Source organism: Anser anser, assembly GCF_964211835.1.
Source record: "Anser anser genome assembly, chromosome: 3".
NCBI classification, from domain to species: Eukaryota; Metazoa; Chordata; class Aves; order Anseriformes; family Anatidae; genus Anser; species Anser anser.
The window spans coordinates 106,142,735-106,167,779 of NC_139722.1; the positions used below are offsets into that span (position 1 = coordinate 106,142,735).

At 40.7% G+C, this 25,045-nt stretch overlaps 3 long non-coding RNA genes across 3 annotated transcripts in view; 1 reads left to right on the forward strand and 2 right to left on the reverse strand.

Moving 5' to 3' along the window:
* LOC310897761 overlaps window positions 1-4,099 on the forward strand; it is a 27,052-nt gene extending 22,953 nt beyond the window's left edge. Inside the window, exon 4 of the long non-coding RNA XR_014582574.1 lies at window positions 3,561-4,099. This is a non-coding gene — a long non-coding RNA (uncharacterized lncRNA). The remainder of the gene's footprint in view (window positions 1-3,560) is intronic.
* LOC310897757 overlaps window positions 1-8,332 on the reverse strand; it is an 8,976-nt gene extending 644 nt beyond the window's left edge. The window contains exon 1 of the long non-coding RNA XR_014582570.1: window positions 5,638-8,332. This is a non-coding gene — a long non-coding RNA (uncharacterized lncRNA). The remainder of the gene's footprint in view (window positions 1-5,637) is intronic.
* A 54-nt stretch (window positions 8,333-8,386) lies between these two features.
* Window positions 8,387-17,403, reverse strand: LOC310897760. The gene is made up of 3 exons (XR_014582573.1): window positions 14,394-17,403; window positions 12,435-12,620; window positions 8,387-9,496 (listed from the first exon to the last, which is right to left on the reverse strand). It is a non-coding gene; the product is annotated as an uncharacterized lncRNA (long non-coding RNA).
* Between the last annotated feature and the right edge of the window lie 7,642 nt (window positions 17,404-25,045).

Consider the following 25,045-nt stretch of genomic DNA (forward strand, 5'->3'; position numbering starts at 1 on the left):
CCACCAATGGTAACATCTTTATCCATTTTCTTGTTTCACCATTTACCATCTGCCCCTGTTCTGCAGTTTGGGCCTGGTTAGCACTACCTTTTGCTTAGACTATGAGGAATTGTATCTTGACATTAGGCAGTAGCCCATCTCTCTTATCTCTGCACCTGAGGTCAGTCTGGTATGTGTGCAGTGTTAGCAATTTGGGCAGTAGTGTTTTGGTTGGGGTATCAGTATCACTACCTTCCTAGTGGTGGATTTTGCAGTAAAAGAGTCTCTATATCAGCTCTTAGAGCAGACACTGGTAAAATGTTGAAATTTCTATGAGAAACTCTTAACAGCATCTCTTCGGTTGCCTTCTTATGCTCAGCAAGCACCTACCCAGAGGGAGGTTTCAGATGGTTATAGGACCTTTAAGCAAGATCTTACCACTCCAGGAGGAACATCCTCTGTGCCCTTGCTGTCTCTCTATCACATTTCAGCTCATTATCCACTCCTTCAACAATGAGGACCTGGAGAATCAACCTTCCTTCGAGGCATATTTAGTTGAAATTTGCCATCATTTACTCACACCATGGAAGCAACACTATTTCACTACTGCTGCTTTCAAAAATTAAGTGAATTATAAGTAATGCTAATGTAACTGAGATCAGTTCTTTTTTCTACCTCCCCCACTCCTCCATTACCCCTAATACATAATACCAAGAGCTCCTTTTCTTTAGAGTCCTTCCCACAGGCTTGCATGATTATCAGACAATGCAGAATTGTGAGAAAGAGAATTGTCTGAGACCAACGTTGGCAGGAAACAGTGTCAAATTAACCAAGTTAACGTGATAGATTGTGATAAATTGAATGATTGGGGTATTACGTGCTTGAACTATGTGGTGCTGTGTATCACAGCAAATCTATTTCCTGAAACCTCTAACTTGGCAATTTCATCCATATAAAAATGCTACTAAATATGCCTCTACTTGTCAGGCAGTTTCCTCTCCTTTTCAACAGCTATAAAACATATGGGGTTTATGCTGCTAAGAGCCTTTGTAAATCATGCTTTAATACCTATAGGTTATACTTAGCTATAGACATGCCTTCAGCTGATGTCAATTGTTGCAGCTGTCTTGGCATCAGAGCCAAGATTATTTACAGCTGCTGAGCACCTCTTCTGCCATTCTCAGCACTCACAAAGGTAGGCAAATAAGACATGGTTTTGCTTTAGCTTTAAGAGGGCTTTTAATCAGAACTCTGTCTCAAGAAAGTAAAGCCAGACAGTCGCTCAAATCTTCGTCCTTGTCTGTTTCAACTTTAGAAGAGCAGATCCTTAGCTATCGAACTGTTAACCTTGACGCTCTCCTGTTACCACTTTTGCTATGCTTTCCCATACACAAACCTAAAGAAATATCTTTGACAATAATATACATACGTATATATAAATATTTTCGAAGGTATTTACCACTTGTCTTGCCCTCTGAAAAGAGGAGAAGGCAATCACCTTTACTGGAAGCAGTTAGTACAACATCAAATCATCTCACCAGCCTCCCTGTGCAGTCCACAGAGAGCATCAAAGCACCTCTGCATTCTGATTTACCGCACCTGATGGGAGAAAGTTCAGACACCTCCTATCTCCTAAGGATGGAGGGGAATGCCTCCTGGACTGTAACCAAAACAGGACTGCAAGCCTCTTTTCTCTTCCCTCCTGTTGGGAAGAGTTCAGTATGAAGAGAGTTGCTGCAGCCAAGCATGACACTTGCAGCACAGAGCCAACCTCCTGAGCTAGGTAGCAGGCACAGGTGCAAGATTCAAGTGCTGTGGTTCACATTCCCAGCTGAAGCTAATGCTCCTTCTGGACTACAGATATGCTACAGGTGCCTTGGACTATTAGTACTTCAAAAGGTTAATCTGGACACAGGGGAGTGGATCCTTTCCTTATCATTCCCTATACACCAATTAGCAAATCATTGCCAAAAATGAATTACACAGATTCAAGATTTTTTTTTCCCATTTGTTTAATTTTATTAACAGAAAAATTGATCTTTCAAAAATATTGCTTCTACATTTTTCAGTTTTCTTGTAAGGTTTATAATTACAGCTGAGCTTGTTTCCAGAACTACTTCTTAATGCAAAGCTCTAGACAGCCCTCACAGTATCACAAGCTTTGTATTGCTGCACTGCGCAAAAACCTCTATTGTGAGGTTTATACAACTTCCACACTATAGTTTTATAAAAAGTCAACCCAATAAAATGACAGGTAAAAGAGTAAATTACATCAGAACTGCTGGTATTAAAATAACCCCAACCTTTCCTACCTGCAGGAAGCATGTAGACATCACAGTGTTAAAAATTATTTTTTAGTCAATCTAGTTATGCATCCCACACACCAGAACTTATCTGACATGAAAGAGGATAGATACAAATATAGCACATAAAGTACAGTATTAATTTTAGTACAGACAAATTATGTTAGAGACTGTCAACATCCAGTCTGGCACGACTGCTATACAGCTACAACATTTGGGGAAAAAAAAAAAAAAAGGAGGGAGTTAGCATGGTCTCATTTGTCTCCTGCAAATGGGTCATTTAAAATTAAATTGTGCTAACCCCACCCTAGGCTTTGGGGAGCCTCAGTCAAAAGATGTTATTTCTGAAGCTGCTTATGCAATATTTCAAAGTGACTTATTGTGGCATTGTGTGCTCCACCTCAAGAAGTGCCACCACCTTGTGGAGCTCCTTGTGGGAGTGTAATGGGTTATTTGGGAGATGCCTGCACCACAGCACCCACGGAGAACATCATCTCCTCCCACACAGTGCTGCTTTCAGGATGTATTTGCAGTTTAGGTGCTTCTTGGTTTTCTTTCTGTTTTAATGATTTTAAGATCTTAATAATTTCTTTCATTTAAAGAAGGAAAACAAATCAACAACAACAACAAAAGGCCAGAAAGCCCTATTTCCTATTTATTTTTAGTGCCACTTAATGTGCATCCTGCTAAGCCAACAATCATCCCAGCATGAGCTGACTAGAAGCAGCAGCAGGTAGCTGCCTGGCTAGCTAGCAGGGAACAGATTGGATAAAAACAACAAAAATATAACCAAGACTAGGCTCACAGTGTAGAGTAAACCCAAGCAGGGGATTTTTTTTCACTCACTAAAATTTTAAAGACTCTAAGCTCATTTGACAGGGACCCTTGGCTCAGGTCATAAAAGCCCAGTAGACCCCCAGAGCTATTCTGGGTTCTACTACAAAGGTTGGACAAGAGTATATAACTCTGCTTCTAAATCACCCCTGCTACAAGTGCCTGACTTCTTTGCTAACATCTCCACTTGTAGTGGGTACGTTTTGGTATCACCTGGAAAGTGCAACCCACCACTGCACTAGGCTCTTGCAGGAGAAGCTTCTCCTGAACAAGGACAGGAGGGGGATTTGGCATCAAAGCCCTGTATCCTACAGAGATGCTTCCAGATGCAACTCACATATGCATGCTTGCTCAACAGCAAGTTTGCCAAGTCAACACTCAGGGCTGACATTTGGGCTTAATATCCAAAGCTCAAATGCTGCCATAAAGCCTTTTCTTTTACAGATACCTGCCCAATGGGAGAGCGTACCCACAGAGGAGTCAGCTACTACCTGCACCTCATGCATCACCTTTGAAACTGAGGTCAGCTTTCTAATTCAAAGATGGGCAAATATTTATGTACTAAAAAAAAAAAAAAAAAGTAATATAACTTGAATGTGACATTTATTTTTACAACAGCATTTCCAGGTTTTCCCAGCAAAAGGGATCTTGTTTCAGTACACGCTTTGTCTGCTGTGTGACGGTTTGCTAGAAAACCTATACTGACAGGCCTCTGTAGTACAAACGAGGCTTCTAGTTCATTGGTACCTGCCAGCCAAAATAATATACATGCAAATGCCTTAGCACCCAAATCAAGCTGCACAGCTGTGTTTTGGATGAAGGACAGGAGAAATCTAGATTTCAGAGTCAAATTCCACTCTTAGTTTTGCTTAAACTTTTCAGCAAGAAATCCCACCATAAAAATAATCTTTCATAAGAAAATTGTCTTCTCAGTATAATTCTCAGTATAATTAATAGACAAATTTACTGATCCTTTCCTCCCCTCTCCCCACCCCCCCCAACTATCCTACTGAAGGCAGTTTGCAAATTTTGTAATAAACGGCAAAAAAAGTTTCAGGGGAAGGGGAGGAAAAATAGTTTTCTTATGGTTGACAGCATCGTTTCTTTCAAAAGTATGTACTAGCAGCTATTTAAGCAAATATTTTAAAAGTTACCATTGTACAAAGTCAAAGTTCAGAACTTAAACACAGTCAAGAGACAGGTCAGCAGAAGCTAATATTAACTTTTCCTTGCAACTGTTTCTCCAAAAGTTATATATGTTAATGTTAAGTTGTGCAAATCCCAAATAATACCAGCTTTCTTAATTTCATTAATGAAGAAGATTATTTATTAGCAGAAAAAAAGTTAAGTAGTACTGACCCACTATGCAACCTCTTTGAGTTCAACAGGACTCCTGAACTCCTCCTGTAGGTTTACATAAGAAATCCTGTTACTGTAGTCAATATTTCTGCACTGTGAACAATGTAGCATTTAACTGCAGTACATATATTATACTGCAACTTTATTAGAGTGCCTGGGCTGTTTTCTAGCAAAAGACTAAAAGCATCTTCTGCTATTGCAGAAAGTCTCAGCTCAGTATATTACTTCCACCTTGATAAGTTGCTCATGGTTTAGTGTGACTTCATCTCTTCCCTAGCAGCAGGGGCAGTTTAAGGCATCCCTGCTTTTTCACCCCCTCCCGCCTCTGCTTTTTATGATTCCTACATCTATGCCACTGCAGCAGGGTTGGAAGTGAACCCAGCTGTCCAGCCAGCAAGCATCATGAACTTGGCAGAAAAAAAATAATATAGAAAAAAATCAACAATTACAGCTTTTTAATCTATGGTACTGATACCACACACAGGATATCCCCTTCACCATTCAGTTATCTGTGTTGGCTGGAAATTGGGTACAGCCACAAGCCCAGGGATAAAGGAGGAGAAAAGGGGATGGTGGTAGATGACCTCTTGATGACAGATTGCTAACAAGCTGTTATTTAGACAATAACCCCACCCAAGAAAAGCACACATTTGTTCTTAATGTTACTGAAAAATGTAACTACTTTAGCTGGGGCTTTGGAGTGCACAGCTGAGGCTCTGTGCTAATAGTCTTGAAAGAGACAATGATTTCCCTACAGAGTTTATGGTCTCTACTATACAACGATGCAGTATGGACACAGAACAACTATAAAAGTGCAGACAAAGCATGAAGAAATGCTAGGACAAGTGCAGTGGCATCTCACAAATCTGAACTCCTTAACATAGGACCCAGTAGAAAGCCATAAACTTGCATTTTTGTTAGAGCAAGCACACAGTCTCCAGACACACAATTAAGTATTTTCACTGTAAATTAGCACCTTGGGACAAAATGCAACAAAAGAAACCACAATTTAAAAGTGGTCTTACAAGTCACAGTAATACTTGTAGTAGCATGCAGTGGGCTTGCATTCTGCTAAGCAAATTGCTAGACACCAAATCCCAGGAAACTAAATAAGAACTTTGCATTTTAGTAAGTGGAAAATAAGGCTTGACTTTGCACCTACCTCAGAGCTGTTACAACAAACTGCAGGCACCAGGAAGTACTTGCACTGAGAAAACAGCAGCTGAGACACCTCAAAGAATTTGAAGAGCCCTGAGGTGCCTCCTGAGCAGGCCAGCAGGCAGGTGGTGGCAACCAAAACACTTCTAATTCTGCTGATACTTTCTGTAGTAAGTGGGATTAGGCTCATTACCACCTCCCACTTCTATTTGTCTTTTTAAATATCCTCCCCCTTGGGGAAAATCTATCACCTGCCTTGGCACAAGGCATGCAGTTTTCCAGGCAGGACATCCACCTTTTGGTGAAGGGACTGCTCACCTCAGTGCATCAGGAAAAGCCTGAGTGAAAGGCAGATATGAGAAACCATCTCAAATCATGCACTTTTTATCTTGTCAGCAGCATAACACTCAGAATTTACACTAAAGGCAAAATATAGGAGCAAGGTAATCCACAGAGCCCTTTCAGCTTTATGCCTCAACTTTGTGCTAAAATTAGGTGACATGGTGGTAAATCTCCAGCCTCTCTTTGTCCACTCAGCAGGCAGTCTGCCCCTCAAAAACCTCAGGTTAACCACTTGGTCACCAGGAAGCTGAATAACAGCACGGATGGTACCAACCCCCATGCGTTGCAAATCTGATGACAGGATTAACAAGAGCAAGGGACACTTCTCAGTGCCAAGGCCTATGCTAGAACACAGCACACAGCCCAGCAAACTGACAGCAGGATTCACTGCAGCTGACAAACTACTGCAGCAGGACCTATTTTGCACAGCTCCAGTCACAGCATGACACCTAATGTCAAAAAGCATCTGACAACCTTCGTCAGTCAAACGAGCCAGCCTGTCTGAGAAACACGTGCCAGGCTATAGGCAAGAAAAAGGAAGACAGCTAGCTGAGTCTCTTGGATGAAGAAGGCAGAGTGCATCCCAGGATACCTGGTTCAGCACTGGCTTGGTGGAAGCCATATTTATATATTTACAACTTTACATATTAATGGGCTTGCTTGTAAAATGGAATAAATACATCACTATTGTTTTTTGAGGCCATGAACATGAGCACATTCACTTCAAAGTTTGTCAGGGCAGGCAGTTACAATAGAGGCTCTGGCTTTCTGCTGAGTCTATACAGAGATGGCACTGTACTGCTCCTAGGTTTACCCTGTATGAGGGCAACAGCAGGGGGCAATAGTTCTCTCCTTTGGCTTGGAGTAGTTGGTCAAATGGCCGTTTGATAGATATGTTACTTGCAGGCAAAAATTGGTCTCCAAAATGCACCACATGGCTTTATTTAAGGTAGGTTGTGAGGGTAATCCATTAGAGACAAAAATCACAACATAATTAAAGTGCTCTGTTAATTTTAATTAAGCTCATCACACCAGCAAACCTGATGACTCTAAGGAAGTATTTATTGCTGGCATTCCTATGTTTTTTATTTTGGTTTTAAACAAACACAAACAACAAACAAACAACAACAAAAAACAACACTCAAATTGCAAACCAACAAGCAGCTAGGTGATCCTGATGAGCTTCCCCTCAAGTTGCTGCAGTCTGCAGTGAGCTCAGTGGGAGCCTATCCCTGTAATGAATATTGGATATCATATCCAGGTGGTCATACAAGTCACCGGGGCAGCAAATTACCAGTACAGGAGCCCTACCCATCAGCACTGTCCTCTACCACAGAACCAGCTTTCACAGAAGTACGACATTTGAATTACAAACAAGGGACACAAAAGATGTGAGAGAAACTCAAGACAGGATCTGTTTTCCATTGACTAACTGCAATGCTATCCTTCAAAAAAAAAAGAAAAGTTTCCATCTTTGTACACATGCAGTTATAGGAATTACCGAAATAAGGAATATTTTCTCATGCATACATTTGTAACATAAAACAAGGAGGTGGCACCAGGTACAGAAACTTACAAAAAATGTAGATGCCATTCAAAAATATTATCAAGAGTAAGCTGAGTATATTATACTTGTGCAATAAGCTTTGCTTTCATGAAAATAAATTAGACCCAGAATTAAATTATTAGTGTTCATTTCTATTGTCTCAGATCTTTGGGAGCATATCTGAGGCAGCTTGGTTCTGATAGTCATAAGCATTGATCACCTCCAGCATGACCACAAACATTGGAAACTGCCCACTGAAATGAAGACTGATATCTCAAGGCAGTGCCAAATTGAGCAGACCAGCTACTGTTGAAAACTTAACTACTCTGATGAAAAAAAAAAAACAAAAAAGGAAAGAAGGAAAAAAGAAACTCTGTAGTTAATCTGTTTTGCAATCAGTGAAGGATTTAGGCAGATAAGGGTGATAAAAAGGCCTCTTCCTCCTCCACTACTGTCCTCAAGAGGGATGAGATGGGCCAGTAGCAAAACCAAGAGCAGCCTTTAGGTTTTGCTATGCAGTGTGAGGAGATGTGGCTTGCTGGAATGTGGCAGCCTGCCCAGGAGCACTGCCCAGCTTGTGAGAGGCATGCAGTGGTGCTGCACCCAAAGACTCGACTTCATTCAATTACCTCTGAGCTCTGTCCCTGCCAGTTTTGGCTCAGGTTAGCTGGCTGGCCTCTGAGAGTGACTGTCCACAGACGCAGGTATGGAAAGTCCTTGTCTGGGGGAGGGTAGAGGTGCAGTGAGTTTAGCAGTTTGAGTACAAGGTGATATTCTGCCTCTTGTCTTCAGGGACAGAAAAATTGGGGCCAGCTGCAGGTATAGCCACAATCTGCAGTGAAAGGACCAGTAAAGACACAACAATAATTCTCATTCAGTGATAGTAATAAAGGCCAATCATAGAAAGAGTCAAATAAAACCACTGCAAGCAGATCTCTCTGTCTCTCTTTTTTTTTTTCTTCTTTCTAATTTACATGCTAAGTGGGATTTGACATAAGGAAACAATTTCACACATTAGTTTCAGAGCAAAAGTTTCATTTCATCCCCTGAAGTAGAAAACTGATTGCTTAAACCACATATTTTCCGATACATGCCCCAGCTTCAGGCCAACTAAATTTTCACAGGCATCACTCCAATGTCTCAATTTTCTTTCTCACTTCTCTCACTCTCTCCTATTTTTGCCTTCAGGAATCTGCTAGTATTGCTTCTGGAATTTATCATCTGTATTTGAAGATGTATTTGTACAACTAAGGAGCCTGTTTAGATCAAGGAATTCTCAAAAGGTGATTATGGAAGATAACATTCTAACAGATATGACAGTCAATTTAGAATATATTTTATAGTCACCCCAATCCCAAGTTATGAAATGGTGTAAAGAGAAGACAAGCCCCTTTTGCTTGGCCTTTCAGATGCTCTTTGGGTTATTCCACTTCTGCATATTCTTTAGGCCAAGAACTGGGGAAGATTATAATGACTAGAATACCACCAATATCCCCAAGTCCTTCTCATCAGGGCTTCTCATCAATCCACTCACCACTCAGCCTACATTCACGTTTGGGATTGCCCCAGCCCATGTACAGGACCTTGCTCTTGGCCTTGTTCAACTCTGTGAGGTTTGCATGGGCCCACCTCTCAAGCCTGTCCAGGTCCCTCTGGACGGCATCCCTTCCCTCCAGCATGTCGACCACACCACCCAGCTTGGTGTCACCTGCAAACCCACCAAGTTACTCAGCATACCTTCTGTCCTGCAATAACGACACGATCTCCCAGCTTCAGGCCAAGCGATAAGAGCATGGCCTTGCCTGTGACATGATTATGGTTTGGAATCACGGCTTTTGAGACATCACATGGCAGAGACACTGCATCCAGCAATATCTGCTTGATTTCTTTTGCACTGGCTGCTGCATCTGCCATTTCCAGTGGCATATCTACTGGATCAGGAACCACATCCACTGGGATCTGCCCTTTGTCATTCCTAAAGGCAGGATAGGATAAAGTGTAATAGTTTTAAACTAAAAGAGGGTAGATTTAGATGAGATATAAGAAAAATTCTTTATTATGAGGGTGGTGAGACCCTAGAACAGGCTGCCCAGAGAAGTTGTGGATGCCCCATCCCCGGAAATGTTCAAGGCTAGGCTGGATGGGGCTTTGGGCAAACTGTTCTAGTGGAAGGTGTCCCTGCCCATGGCAGGGAGCTTGGGGCTAGATGATCTTTAGGGTTCCTTCCAACCCAAACCATTCTATGATTCTAAGAAGTCAGATCACAAATTTTCTAAACCATTTTTTTGCACTTAGAAGAAACAGCAATTACTCTGAACTCCTGAGAGCAGGGTCAGTGGAACCCTGCTTCATGTGCTGCACCTGCAGAACATGGGGGCCTTCATAAAACAGTAGTTTTCTTTCAGCAATATATTCTCTAAAAATATACGGTATATAATCATAAATGAAGTCCTGCTACATCTCACTATGCCAAGTAAAACAAAAGCCCCAAGGCTCTCATCAAAGTTAAAGCAAGACAAACTGTGCTCCAAATCCCCAGAAAACAAGAAAAATGTTTGAACTGAGAAACATAATCCATTTGGATCCTATTGTTGCTGCAGTGCCAGGTATTCATGTTCTGATGGAAAATGATGGTGCATAATGTCAGCACGTGATGTATACAACTCACCAGCAACGTGAACAGTAGCCTGGAGTAACTGCACTACTGTCTGTTACTGCATGATGTTTACTAAATTTCATCACGTTGATATGCTTGGAGGTCTGACACATAATAGGTTAAGTGCAGTGGACATGGTTTAACTTAGCATATTCTTTCCACACTTGAAACTACACCTTCCACTTGCCTGTGCGTCTTCACCTGACTTAAAAATACAAATGTGTTTTTAACAAGATACTATCTTAACATTCAGCTAAAATAGCTTGTTCAGAACAGAAAAGCTTTTTTTTTTTTCCTTTTTTTTTTTTTTGATGGGACTGTCCTGATTTGCATTTTGTGTGCTCTTGAATGTAAACATAACCTACTATCATGCAAGCATCATTTCAAAGCACTCTCAACATATCTGTTGTACCAGGCTTTTCTATGCTATAAGAAGAAACACTTCCTGTTACTTTTTTCTTGCTTTTTCTTCTGTAGTGTTTGGGGAAATATAGTTATTGTTTCTAGAAGGAAGCGCACAAAACTGCAGCATGTAAGTTACTTCAAGCAACTGATAATACACCACTGCTCATACTACACTACCACATATAAATGGAATTGTGCGTTCTGTAAACTAGTGGGTATTTTATAACTGCTGACTCCTTTGCCCCTTCACAGCTCTTCCAGAGAACTAAATTTAAAGACTTTTCACACTGAAAGGATTACACAGGAAAAGACACAGATAATAACAAAGCTGCTCAGCTGTTAATGCTACAGCAGTAGTCATAGGCCAGTGTTAGTTGTTTAAAAAATATCACACTGTTAATTACTTAGGCATTAAGATTGGTTTAGCACCTCTACATTATCGAGCATGAAAGCCATTAGCAGCTGGGCACTTGCTGTTGCTGCTTTGCAGCTGTGGCGTGGCATTTATTAAGAAGCTTTGTCTTAATGCTTGTGGTAAGCTGCTCCTTTGAACTCTGTTACTTGTCCCTTTTAGCCAACTGATGTCAAACTTCACATTAGTTGTATTTTTAAATACATAAGTCTCATGTACATGGCTCATCCTCTCTCACATCATAGCTGATGACAGTTTGCAAGCAAAAAGTTTCCTTGGATAGTGCTTTCTCTTGGTATGAACAAAGCCAGTGGACTTGCATGTGGGATAACATCCTTGACTGTTAACAAAGCTTTGCACTTAGCACAGCATCAGAGTGGAAAGACCTTGAGCCAAGGGCGTGCTTTAGGGAGGATCCTAGCTCTGGATGCAGCCTAATTAGATGGCATGATCCTGAATATGGCAGGGCTATGTGTGTGGTCCTCATTGCCACATGTAACATCACTAATGTTAAAACATATGGAGAGAGGGGACTATTATTATCCATTTTACAAGTGATGCACTAAGGAAGAGAGATTGCTGCTTGTCCAAAATAGACCTGGGAGGCTCTTGGCAAGCAGAGCCAAGGCGGCCAGGCGGCCCAGCTGTGAACACAGCAGCATTACCTGGCAGCAGCAGCACCAAAGGAGAAATGTGCACAAACTGCTTAGGTTCATGTTCTCAGTTTTGAGCATATTCACGGAAAGCAACATAATCCTGTCAAAAATGACATTTTTCCAATAGGCTTGACATACTTATACATACACTGGGACGGCTATTAACTACAGGTGTTATGTCTTGAATTATGAAATTATCATCACTTCTTTGGGTTTTCATTACTCATTATTGCAAAGAGTTCTGCAACGAGCCACATAAATGCTGTTACACTGTTTTTGATGAGATTGCACGTATGAAGAAGAAACGTTCTCTGCTGGACCAGAAATGTAGTAAATGAAGACAGCAGAACTTTTGCCTTGGCTTTGCAAATACCGGTTGTTTAATGAAGTTACCCACAGAAATTCATGACAAGAAATTTTCTGGCAATTCTAAGGTGGTATGTAAATACACACATGAATCACAAAATTGAATTTAAACTTCTTTGCTTACCAGTTGCTCAAAGAAAAACAATTCTAATGATCCTTATGCAGCACAGATTATACTAGACAGCCTAGTACACTTGCCTTCCTAGTACACAGTGTTTTTATTTAATATGGTTGCCATTATTTTTTTATTTTTATTTTTCCTATAGATTCCAACTAGAATTTACTTGCAAAAATTCACAGCAATTCTTCATAGAGGGCTGAAATCTCAGCCCTAGTTCTTCACATTCCCCTCCCTCCCTTTAATTTTGGGTGAGCTACAGTCCCTCTCCATAAAGTGGGAGTAATTACATTTACTTACATTGCTCTAGAAGCACCACAATAAGAAAATGGTCATGTTTGTGAAAGCCAGCCAGAGAAGAAAATGGGATAAGACCTCATTCCTTGTTTCTTCCTTCCACCACCTGCTGGTGAGCAGAATGAACACCCTTTGCTGATGCCTTCACATCTTTAGTGGGGCTTATCTGATGGGAGAGAATGATCCACCCTAACAAATAATAAACAGAAAATGTAAAGTGTTAAAATCTTTTACCAGTTATAAATGTTTGAGCAAGCTGCAGCTTAGTTAAAAACCCTACCCTCAAGGCTTTAATGACCAGTCTCTGTTAAACTGTAAATGCCAGACAAGCCTGATGGGAAAAAATAAAAGATCCTACAAGAGGGAACCCCATACCAAAGAAATGTGTTTTCCTGTGGAAAGAGTCTCCCTAGGAGTTGTATGGCTGCTAGCTAGGTAACAGCAATAGTTCTTGCAATTTCCTGTCAATGTATAGGATCTTGGAAAAAGCCCAGGTATTTTAAACCATTAAGTCAAACAACTCAATCCCCTGCGTATATGGGGGATGGGAGGGGGTAGACGTTGAGAGAGAGAGAGGTGTAAGTCTGGAAAAATACGTGTTGTTTTAGCATGGCATGGCAAGCAACTTATTTCAAAATTGCGCTTTTTTTTTTTTTTAAGTTCTATTTGTAAATCTTTGCAAGATTTACAAAACAAGGCAGTTTAAATGACTCAGCTCACCCATTTTTATGTTACTACAAGGATAAACAACAACATGCTGTGTTTTGGGGGGAATATATGGCATCAAAGCACAAACAATTCAAAGATTGCTGAATACATTTTACTTCCAGCAACCAGAAGCTCTGCCTATGGACTGAGTCCAAGCATGCAACATTTCAACTTAGATGCATTTGCCAAAATTACAAGCACCTAAACAATACGGGCTTTGTTGTGATAAGGATGCAACACGCACCTATTTATGCTATAAACAAACTAAACTGAATTAGGATTATTCATAAACTCTCCTCTCAGATATAAGTGCATTGACAAAATAAAGATATTTACAATCTCAGATTGAAAATGGCACATGAAATTTGAATACTTTGATGGACCTGGCTAATCATAACTATGATTTCTATGCAGACACACAACTCAGATCTACCACATTTTGTTCTGCTTTGCTGTCTGATGCTTACGAGTGCAATGAATGAGTAGGTCTCAGTTCAGTTCCAAAAGCACAATGATGCCCACCACAGAGGTGGCAGTGCCAACATCAAGAGCCCCATTCCAAGCCCACCAAGTCCATCTGAATGCCAAGTACACTACTGCCATGCATACCTACTGCTTTTGACGCCAGTCCCCTACAAACACACTAGTCTGCAGCTGGAGGCATCCTGCTGAGACAAAACTGCATGCAGGAAAAGCGCAGTGCAGGTCAGGAAGCAAAGCTTGTCCCCCAGGGCTTCCCCCTTGCCTGTCAGTCTGGCAGCAGTTGACCTTGCTTGCTCCCTTCCCAGTCACGCCTTCATGCCTCACTCTCAGGCTACACCAAGTCTCACGCTTACTGGACTGTGAAATAGCTCTTTTTTTTTTTTTTTTTTCATTTGTGTCTCCTTGAGGAGCTGTGAAACTGGCACAGAGAGGAGGCAAGGGGCTGTGCCAGCCTTGGCAAGAGCTGTGCTTGCTCTCCCAGCCTTGCTGATGGAAATGCTTCCCTGCAGCAATGCAGGGGCACAGAAGTAGCAGCCGTGGCCAGCCCCCCATGAACCTTGGCATAATACACGGGCTTTCCATGGCTTTCTCCATGAAAGGAGAAGAAAGTTTTGCCCATCCAGGCAGCTAATGGCATGGCAAATGTCTTCACCATTTCAAGATTCACCACAGACTGCACCATGAAAGCCAGTCCCAGCCTGTGTGATCCCAGCATGTCCCTACTCTGGTGTTCTGGTTTATGGGTACTGCTACAGGCTGGTAGCTACTTACCACCCTATCACCACGTCCCCCGTTCACTGGTTGGATCCCCACATCCATGTCTGAGCTGTGGAGCACGCAGGAAGCTCCAGGACAAAGTGGGAGATCCTGCTGTCATCAGACCTGTCCCAAGAGGTTGGCATCCCGTGGTTACCCAGGCAGAGGCACAGCCACTTGTCCCCACTGCTGCCGGTCGCAGGCTGAGTTACATGGCTCGGGAGAGATGATTACTTCAGGTGGCTGTCACTGGTGTCCTGGGGGGCAGGGAGCACCCAGCCACAGACAGCAGAAGAGACAATTAATAACCTTTCCCTGCCTAATTAGTCGATGGTTTAGGCATCTGGTTTTGACAGGGTAGAAAAACACTTGAAGCTTCTGTTCAGTATCTGATGCTTTATATCTACAGGGATTTTAGTCTAGCATTTTTGATGAGTCTTACACTCACCCCCAATAAACATATATCTTTGCTCTTGTAGAAAACATCCTAAAAGGAACTTTGAGGAAACCTTTGATAACTCTTCCGTTGCTTAATAACATCCCCTTTGGTTGACAGGGTGATATCAAGACTTCAGATTGGAAGCTGGTGAAATGTTCAGATCAAAAAGGATGAATTTATCTTAACAGTAATCTATATCCGCTATGTCAGACACTGTGCTGCGGCACGTCCTGCTGTGTGCAGTATGCCACTTATAGAGCAATGATAAACCTTTCTAGATGGTGCCTAGCACAAAGTGTTTACCAGAATATAGATTGCTGTGAGATATAGTTAAAAGTTGCTCAGAAATAAGAGATCAGGGAGGCTGACCATTTGTGAGGAGGTCAGTGATGATTTTTTTTTTCTTTTCCCAGCAGCATCTGAGTGCAATAAAATATCAGAGTGAGAAAGAATTGCTATAGCAACAAAAGTATGTTCTCCTAATGGAGGCTGTGTAACAGCCGACTGCCACTAGAACTTGAAGGGGAAGGAATAAAATCCATCACTAAAGTAGGAAAAGGAAAAACATTAAAAATTAAGACTTTATTGTTCCATGATTTATGTTGATTTATTTCACATCTCCCTCCAGATGATCTTCCAGTAATTCACTGCTCTTATTTACTTTTTCACACATAAAATTTTGGGAACTCAGAAAAAAAGTGGTGCGAATGATGCATTAGTAGCTATATAATGATAAAGATTTGCATTCCACTGTAGTTTTATTGCTAGAAATACTAGGAATTGGGAGATTATATGCTAATGCCAATACACAGCAAGAGGCCATCCTTCCTGTCAGGAAGAGATTCACAATGACCAAACTCAAAAGGAATTGCCACTGAGAGATGAAGAGATGAAGAGACAAACTCAGGGTCGTCACTCAGCAAGCCAGTGGCATTGTCCGGACCGGAGCGTAGCTCTCTGGTTCTCCATCCCCTACCCAGCAGCCATTAAAGCTTTCTAGAAACTCAGTCACAATGCTTCAGGGTGAGCTGTAGATACAGGGAAGGTGGTTTGTGTCACTGTTTAACAGTTCACTGTTAAACTGTCCCAGATAACTATTGTTTCCATGTTATGCCAATGAGCCCTCATACTCACAGAGACATTAAAACCATCGTCCTCTTTCTTCCTTTCTTCTCTGTGACTGAGGCTGTGGTACCAGTAGCAGCAGGGAATACGAAAACTGCAAGATCAGGGGAAGCTTTTGCTTTCCATAGTCATTACACAGGATATCTGGAGACAAAAAGAGAGAAGACAGGTTAAGGAATCTAACTCTGAGTTACAACTAGTTTTCTCCTCTGCTTCTGACTTGAACAAAGATTCAATCACCTTCAAAGGTATTTTACACTGTCAGAGGCAGCCCTTGTCCTGTGTGGTAATGCTATTTTATGCTGGTCCTCAAATTATAATCTAAGTTAAAAGAAATTCCTTATTCTGTGGATGATCAAACCGAAACACCATATTAGGGCCTGTGGCAAAGAGGAGGAAAGCAGTAGCACATTCTGAATAGCAAAGTCCTACTGACCTGGTTGAGTCTTGACATACTCAGGACAGAGAACAGAAGAAGGAAGTACTGGAGAAGAAAAACCAAAAGTCTCTTTGAAAAGATTCTCTCCCCACAGAGAAAATATTTTCAGGCACATTTTGCAGTGGAGCTCATTTTATGTTGTCCTATTTATAACTCACAAGTCTCCATAACAAGCAAGCTCCTTAGAGGAAAGCAAGTGTGATTTGAACAGCATTGTACATCACAGTTCGATGTTCCCACTCTGGCTATGATTTATAACAAACGCATAGCACCGTGGGTCAGTCAGTGAGGGACATTCTGCAGCAAAGAAAATTGAATAAGTTAAAGTTTTCTTATGTGTGTGAAGGGCATTTTTATTTAAAGTTAAAGAGAAAAAGGTTTCAGGCCCACATTTCCCATTTTTCAATAGCTTCTGCTAATGAGAAACTATTAATCTCCTCTTTAAAATAAGGCATTGTATCAATTGAAAAGCTGAAAAAAGGAAAATATGATTGACCAATGAATGACCAAGGATTCAAGTTATTTTGAAATTACAGAATGAACCAATTTGCTACTCACTGTCGGTGAAACAAACTGTTTCATTGATAGTTTCCCACAGGCAGCAGAAGGTCAGCTCAGGTTAAAGTCATGCTGATGAGAATGAGTCCTGAGCCACACCAGTCAGCAGCTCCTTTGGTGGGAAGGGGCAGAGAGGAGGCAGATGTGCATTCTTCCCACAACTGCTCTCCTAAACCTAAGGCACAAACTGTGGCATATTAATTAATAAATTATTTATTTATTTTTATGGTGAACTCAGAAGAAACACGTGCCTATTTACAAAGATCAAAGACAACTGAAATTCAGTGGGTCCTTCACTTACACTGTAGTCAGCTTTACAGGTCATGGTGAGGATCATGATACACCCAAATGATAACGGAGCCTATTTTCTTCAACACAAGCAGTGGAAAGAGCAGGGTTCAGATAATCAAGGGTTGCCATCTCCCATCAGTGTTGCCTAGTGATCAGTCATGCTTTGTTTTCATTTCTCCCTGGTCCCATGAAACTTTTAGTGTTTTCTTGTCCATGGCCTGGCTACTATCATTTTCTGGGTAGTCATCTTCTTAGAAAGAGAATTGTACCCCTGAGATGCTTATATCAGAGTGTTTTTGTAAATGCTGATTCTCTGGGAGGGAATTCAAGGGCCCTGACTGGACAGAGGCCTTCCCCAGATCCCTGCTACAGACAGTGATGGGACTTGTGAGTCTGTCCCAATTTCCTGCTAGTCCTCAGCATCCTCACTGTTTTGGGTGTCACCGTGAAACACCTATTTTTCCTTAAGGGAAAAGCTTAATGCTGGATAGTGACCTCCGGTCAGGGGTCAGACAGGTAAACCACAGGCTATCTAGCAATAACATTTGAGGTTCAAGCTACCACACAGTAAAAGTTTTGAAAGAATCTCTTGCTTGTGTTCATTTTCTCTAATGTGATGAAACTAGCTTTGTTAAGAAGCACATGTTAGTTTCCAGTTAATGGCTTTGCAAGTTTGTACCCAGCTGGAAACTTTTCCCACTCCCAGAAGATCCAGTTTACACGATTACAAATGAGGTTATTTACATTCTTGGGTATGGGAAAAAAAGGGGAAAGTGTAAGGGGCTTGAAGAGGTGAATATTCCCACAAAGATGATCAGAGAGCTGGAGCACCTCGCCTATGAAGAAAGGCTGAGAGAGCTGGGGATGTTTAGTCTGATGGACAAGAAGGCTCCAGGCAGACGTCATTGCATCCCTTCTGTTCTTTAAAGGGTGCTTATGAAAAAGATGAAGAGCAACTTTTTGCTCAGTCAAATAATGACAGAAGAAGTGGGAATGGTTTTAAACAAAAAGAGGGGCTACTTAGATTAGATGTTAGGAGAGAATTCTTCACTCAGAGGGTGGTGAGGCACTGGACCACGTTGCCCAGAGAAGCTGTGGATGCCCCATCCCTGGAGGTGTTCAAGGCCAGGCTGGATGGGGCCCAGGGCAACCTGATCTAGCAGGTGACATCCTTGACCATGGCGGGGGGGGTGGAATTGGATTATCTTTAATATCCCTTCCAACCCAAGCCATTCTGTGATATGGTTCTAAGAAATTTTCCCATGTGCTTTCTACCATTCTTTTCAAGTTGCCACTGCCTGCAAAGCTGCTGTCTAGGCATCACCAGCACCTCGGGAAGAGAGAAAGAGCTCTAATAGCATTCAATACCTCTTGTTACGGCTTCTTAATTCCCAGAAGCAGCTCCTGTCATTGCTAACACCAGAGCTAAAAGGACAATCACAGGCACTGTTTGAACCTGCGCAATATGGTAGTGCTGCTCTTCTTAAGAGACTACTGACCCAGCTCAGTTGGGTGCATGGGTAACCAATGCCCCTTGAGACTTCCCATACAAGACTCTAGCAGCTACGACTGCAGGATGCAGATGTCCTCCCAAAGCAGCTGTGGGGAACCAGTAGGATCCTCTGGGGTGCGTTAAATGCATATGTATATCCGGACTACTGACTTTTGCCTCATCTTTCAGTGACTTATAGTTCAAGTACATCACAATCTAGCATGGCCCCTTCCCAAATAAATATTCTTGGTTTTGACATATTGTTTATTCACTCATGGATTCACTGTCTGAGCATGGATCTGCTCTCTCCCAGCTGAGATCTTCCCTCACTGAGGAACATACTGATTGAAAGGACCAGCTCTTTGAAAGGGATGTTCTTCAGGTGTTGTAAAGGTACTGGGATTTTCTGGAAATAACTTTTTTGCCCTAATATGACATGATATTAAAGAAACTGCAGGCACTCCTTATGCTATTGTTGATATAATAGGCATCAGTTGGAATTAGAACACCCTTTGCTGTTTTCCCTATCTGCAGATTATACAAATCTACTACCATGACTAGTGCTCAATCAAGCTTTGCTATCTTATTTTGCTCCTCAGACAAAAACTGCTTTTATTTAAGAGTTATTATACAGTGTGTTTACTTTAACATGAAGGCATATGACAAAAACATAAAATAAAGACTAGTTCCTCAAAATGAGTGTTATAAAACAAAACAATACAAAATGTCCCTTTCACTTACTTTGTTTGCAGATGATCACATTTGTTTTGTGGGCACAGATTTACCCTGTTCTGATCAAATTTCTATTAATAGAAATAAATTAAAAAAAACACACATGTGGCTGTGATAAACACCCACAATTATAGCACTTGATTTTCTCTTCCATAATTTAGCACAGCTTCAGCTGGTAAACTCTCTCTTCTCAGGAGAGAAAATTGTAATCCCTGAATTTCTGCACAACAGTTTGCAGGGTATATGGTGTGCTCCTCTAACTCATTTCATGTTGTCAATGGTGCCCAAAGCAGACATTGCCAGTCATACAGTGAAATGCCATGCTGTCACACTGGGCTGTAATGCAAAATTCATAATAATTTCAGGTCATTGGAGAACAGATTGTGAATCTTCTCTTACTCTTGAGTAGGTTATATCTGAAGTCCGTTGCTGGTTTTGCTCACTGCTAAAGGTTTTTATTCCCCAAATAAATAATACACTGCACAAAGATAAATTATATGTATATGCATATAAGTGTAGTAAACACTCAAAGGTACCCAGAAATTATAAGTCGGAGAAATGCACAAAACAGCTACCCTTTTACTTAATGCTTCATGTAGCTTACCATTTCCAGGTGGGAGAGAGTGTTAGAAGGAGAAAAACTGTAGACACCCCCTCTGCAATCTTTCTCATCCTTAGAGGAGCTGGGCAAATTCTCCTGGTGAGAACAGGGGGAAGCACTCACTGCATCAGTTCTGACCTGGTGTGCTCAGCGCAGGTGTGCTCAGCGCAGGCTTAGCTCCTGGTGGCAGTGACGGGCTGTGCTGTGGGTAGGATAGCATTCTGCTTCTCCTGCAGAAGAAAGAGAAAACACAGAAGGGAAATGAAGAGCAACAAATGGGAAGAATGAGAACAGTGAAGGGCAGGGAAACCAGGACTGTGTTAGGAAGGATAAATCCTGGAAAGGTAGAGGAAAAGAATAATCTTAGTGGTAGAGGGATGGGTTGGGTAGAATAGTGCTGAAAAAGAATAAAAATTGAAAATAAATTAGTGAGCAATGGTCACAAGGGCAGAAAGCAGAAAACATGCACTGAGCAAGCCCCATGAATATCAACAGGCAGGAAAAAAAAAAAAAAAAGGTTTACCAGTCCTACCCGTCCTACTTATTCATGAGATTCTTGAGTATCATTTACTAGCATTTCTCTAAAAGCAATGAGAATATGTAGTGAATGAAACCTATTTTTTTCTTTTTTTTTTTCTCTTTTTGTATCTACATGATAAAGTAAATAAAGCTTCATAAAGATGAGGTGCATGTTTGTGGGGGTTGTATTACAATGAGATAAATGAACACTCTGTAATGCTCTGAAAACCCTCATAACAATTCTTGTTTTCCCGATGAGCCATACACTAGGATTCTGCCCCTCATCAGTTCATTGTGACAGAAAGTCTGGACATTTTAATTAAAACTCAGAAGCCAAATTTAGAATCTTGTCTGGGGCTACACTCATATGAAAATTGTGGTCATTCAGTCCACAGTAGAATTCAATACTTTTTCCTTTTTATGTGAAATTTGAATAAGTGAATTTAAACAATTTGCATTTTTCATAATGATCAGGAAGTTGAAATAATGAAAATGATCATTAATATTTTAATTGAAGAACAAAAATACTTTAAAGCAGTCTTCAGATTTCTCTTATGTTTTGTTAAAAGACACCGATACTATAATGGCATTGTAATTTACAGAAATACATTATAGATTCACAGATTTGCTATTCATAAAATTCATTGATGCCTTTTCTCAAAAGTGCTTTACAAAGGATTTAGAAACATCTTTAATCTTGGAAAATAACATTGTACTTTGTGATTAAATATCTCCATAGCAGAGCTGTAAAGATACTAATACACATCATAAAATCAAAATCAGGATATAGAACAGTACAAAGGTTTTTCCTAAATTGACCATTTCTGTCATTACTAATGCTTTATTCAGTTATTATTGTTAATTTTTTTACAGCATCACAGAGCTTCTCAGAGCAGCACACTTCACAACAGCCAGTGGTGGTGCTGGAACCTATCTTGCATCAAAATTTCATAGTTTAAGTTTCAATCCAAGTGTTTCTGTGTCCTTTTAGTCAAAACCTTGAAACTCAGAATAAAATGAGTTTGCCTTAGGGGGCAAGCTGAATATTAGCGCAGAACAATACTGTCATAATTTTTTTTGTTTTGTTTGTTTTTGTTGTTGTTGTTTTCTGTTATCTGTTTTCGAGGCATCTAAGTATTAAAACAAAACATGATTGCATTTTACTGATGTTCATGCAGTCTAAAATAGTCGACAGACTTTAAAACTTTATCCAGGACAGTATCCAGAAAGCAGTATTTATAAATGCATACCCATGCTGTTACACAGTCACCGCCCAGCTCCCACTGCCTAATATCCTGTAAGGACTGCAGGAAGATCGAAGAATTCCTAAATTATTTCAAACCCTTTTACTTTTAGTGCTCTTTAACATTATATAATCAGTCATAATATTTTAAAACCAAACTATTTAGATATTCAAAAAATGGAAGGATAGAAGGTTGGCCTAATTCTTTAAATGTACATTTTTCTCCAATGCTATACTGACGAGTCTTTAACTTTTGATTATTGTTATAGTTTAATTGGATCTTTATGTTTCTGCTTCATTGTTATCTGAGAACACCCGATGACACACTTCCTTTGACCATTAAATATAGAGAGCAGACCAGGAAGTATTGTCAGCAAAGCAATTTTCACAACATTTAGAGATGACAAATGTATACAATATAGAAGCCACATACATTAATGCATATTATCTACAGAACTGACTGTAGACTGTATCTGACTACCAGAGGTGCAGGCCTAATAAACGCAGAACCCTTTAAATCCAAACTAATTTATTTGCAGAGAAATGGGGCATTGACATATGCTGATTATAATTTTTAATAATGCAGCAGGGTTTCCACAATTATATTCCTTTCAAAACCTATAATTGCAGAAGAAATACTGGCCTCAGTAGGACTGATGTGCACATAACTGGGGGCTAAATGCTGGTGTATCTATCTCCGAATGCAACACCCAGGGCTTGCTGCAGCCTTGATCTGAAAGGAAGGACCACAACCATCTCTTATATGAATGCATGTTTGCCACTGGCAACCCATCCCAAGGGAAGCATGGTGGCACACCCTGATCCTTGCTGTTGTATGAGCCGTTTGGGACTCACACCAGCCCTTTTGCCTGCCCCTGTTCACCCAGTGTAGATGATGCCCAACACTGGTGAGCACGACAGTGGCTCTCAAGGTACCAGCACTGCTTCAGCTGAGCTCTGCTCTCACATACCATGGAACAACACTGACAATCTGAGCAACCTCTGCTTTTGCAAAGTGAATTAATATCTGCTGCTGAGTGGTAAGCAATGAATTTGATGTTTGGGTTGGTCGTATTGTGCTGATCAAAGAGACGGGTGTGCAGCATCCCTGAAAACAGGCCACTTGCAAGAAAGAAGTATAATTATATGTCAAGAGGTGCATGAGTTTTCTCTGGAAGTGAAGAGCTTTTTACCTGAAAGGCAAAATGTGCAACGTAGAAGGGATTTTTGAGAATCGGTTTTCACCTTCCCACAATGACCAAAAAGCTCCTCCTGAAAGAATAATCATATCTAAACTCCTAGCCTATATGCCTAAAAAGACACTTCTTATCACTGTTAGTGGAGTCCCCTTTTGCTCTGTTCCTCACCTCAATAAAGGAAAGAGTTTGGCTGTTAATCAGTTTGCAAACATGGGGAATCATTTGAGAAGCAGGTGCTTGTGCTCATCTCCCTTGATTTGTACCTGCTGCCTCATTCCTGTGTCTCAATTCCCCTGCCCTTGCTCCACATCCTCCACGATGCAACCTTATCTTCACAAAACAGAAACAACTACCTCCAGATGCCCCGCCAGTGCCAATAAACTGGCAAGTGGGGAAGGAACAAAGGTACAGTTAAGGTACAAAGATGTAAATACTCCTTTTTTGGAAACTGAACACATTACCTTCACCACCCTAAGGTCAAAAAATATCAAGTTGTTTCTGAACTTCCCTCTCTCTGAAAATGCAGTCATGCTGATTAATCTTAAAATACCTTTGGCAGCTATCATCTCATTTTTTTATGTTACCCTTAAAACTTTTCTAATGGTAAGTACACATGAGTGAAAAATAACAGTTTGTTACATTTGTGTAACAAGCAATACTCATGCTTTGACCAATTAATTTTTACACTGTTTTTTTTTTCTCTTTCTGAAGTTATCAGAGGTGAGATTGAAAGCCCAGGCATCACACCACAGCTTAAATGTTCCAGCAAAACATCACTTTTTTTTCTATCCTTCCCCCTTCTCCTTCACTTTTTTCTTCTTTTTTAAACCAAAGGTGTACAGGATGGTGACCACGTATGTTGTCCTTCAAGAGACTCAGCCTTATCCCAGCACACCATTTACTCTGTTCTCAGGACTTAGTCTGTGCAGCCCTGATCACAGCAGTCACTCCCTGACATTGACTTCTGCTGATTCTGCAATTTAATTAAGACGGGATAGAGTTAGACCCCACATAGACACCAGTTAGACACCCTGGTCTCATATAGAGAGTGAGAAGCGAATCACTGAATGCAAAAAATGCATCAGAGATATGAGTGCTAAATTCAGGGAGTGTCTGATCATGTGTAGTGTTTTTTGTTTGGTTGGTTTTTTCCCCTTTCATCCCTCTTCTAAAAAACATTTAATAAAGCCTGATTGATGAAAAATATGAATAACTGTTGCAGGTACAATTCTGGATCTGTTGCCTATTCCACAGCCTGCTCTGGCATGGTGACGGGTAGCCCTGCCTTCCTCTGCTTGAACATCCTTCCTCCCCAGTAAAAGGCAACCTGTTTCCAGAGAGAAACGTTATTTCCAATTCAGCAAGTGCTGCTTAAACCAAAGGTCACCATTAGTTTTGGATGTTCTAATGCACTTTATGTATAATAGTTCTATATCAACATTATATTTCAGAGAATGAGGCCATTATATTTATTCCACCTAGGTTTCTTAGCATGCATTTAAAATACATTTTCATTAACTTGTGGTAGCCACTATATATTTTAACAAAAGGCTCAAAGGATTTCATCCTAGAGTTTCCAAGGTGGTTTTAATTTATGATTTTGCCTTTAGCCTATATATATTATTTGAAATTTAAAGTTTTGAGCCCCGGTGGTATATGTGTTTCAGTGACAGAAAGAAATTAAAAATATGAGTCTCAGCATATGCTGCTGGAAAGAAAAATTGAAGGTCAAATAATGTTGGACAGACAGAACTCCCAAATGATTTAAGAGGGGTAGGTAACTTAGCTCCAGACTCTGGCATGTGACTGCAGACTGCTGCTTGAATAGAAATCTCTCTGCAATGTACAAAGGCAAGTAACTACTCGTTGAATATTAGGGCTAGGGTAATTTGGATATGTGTATATCACTCGCAGTTGACTGACAGTCATAATACAATATTTAGCAGCTGGGAATTTTTGTTGTAATCTTAAAGCAGTTAAGCTATTTAAAAGATATTCCTTTTGCTGAACATGTTTTCATTGAAAAAGT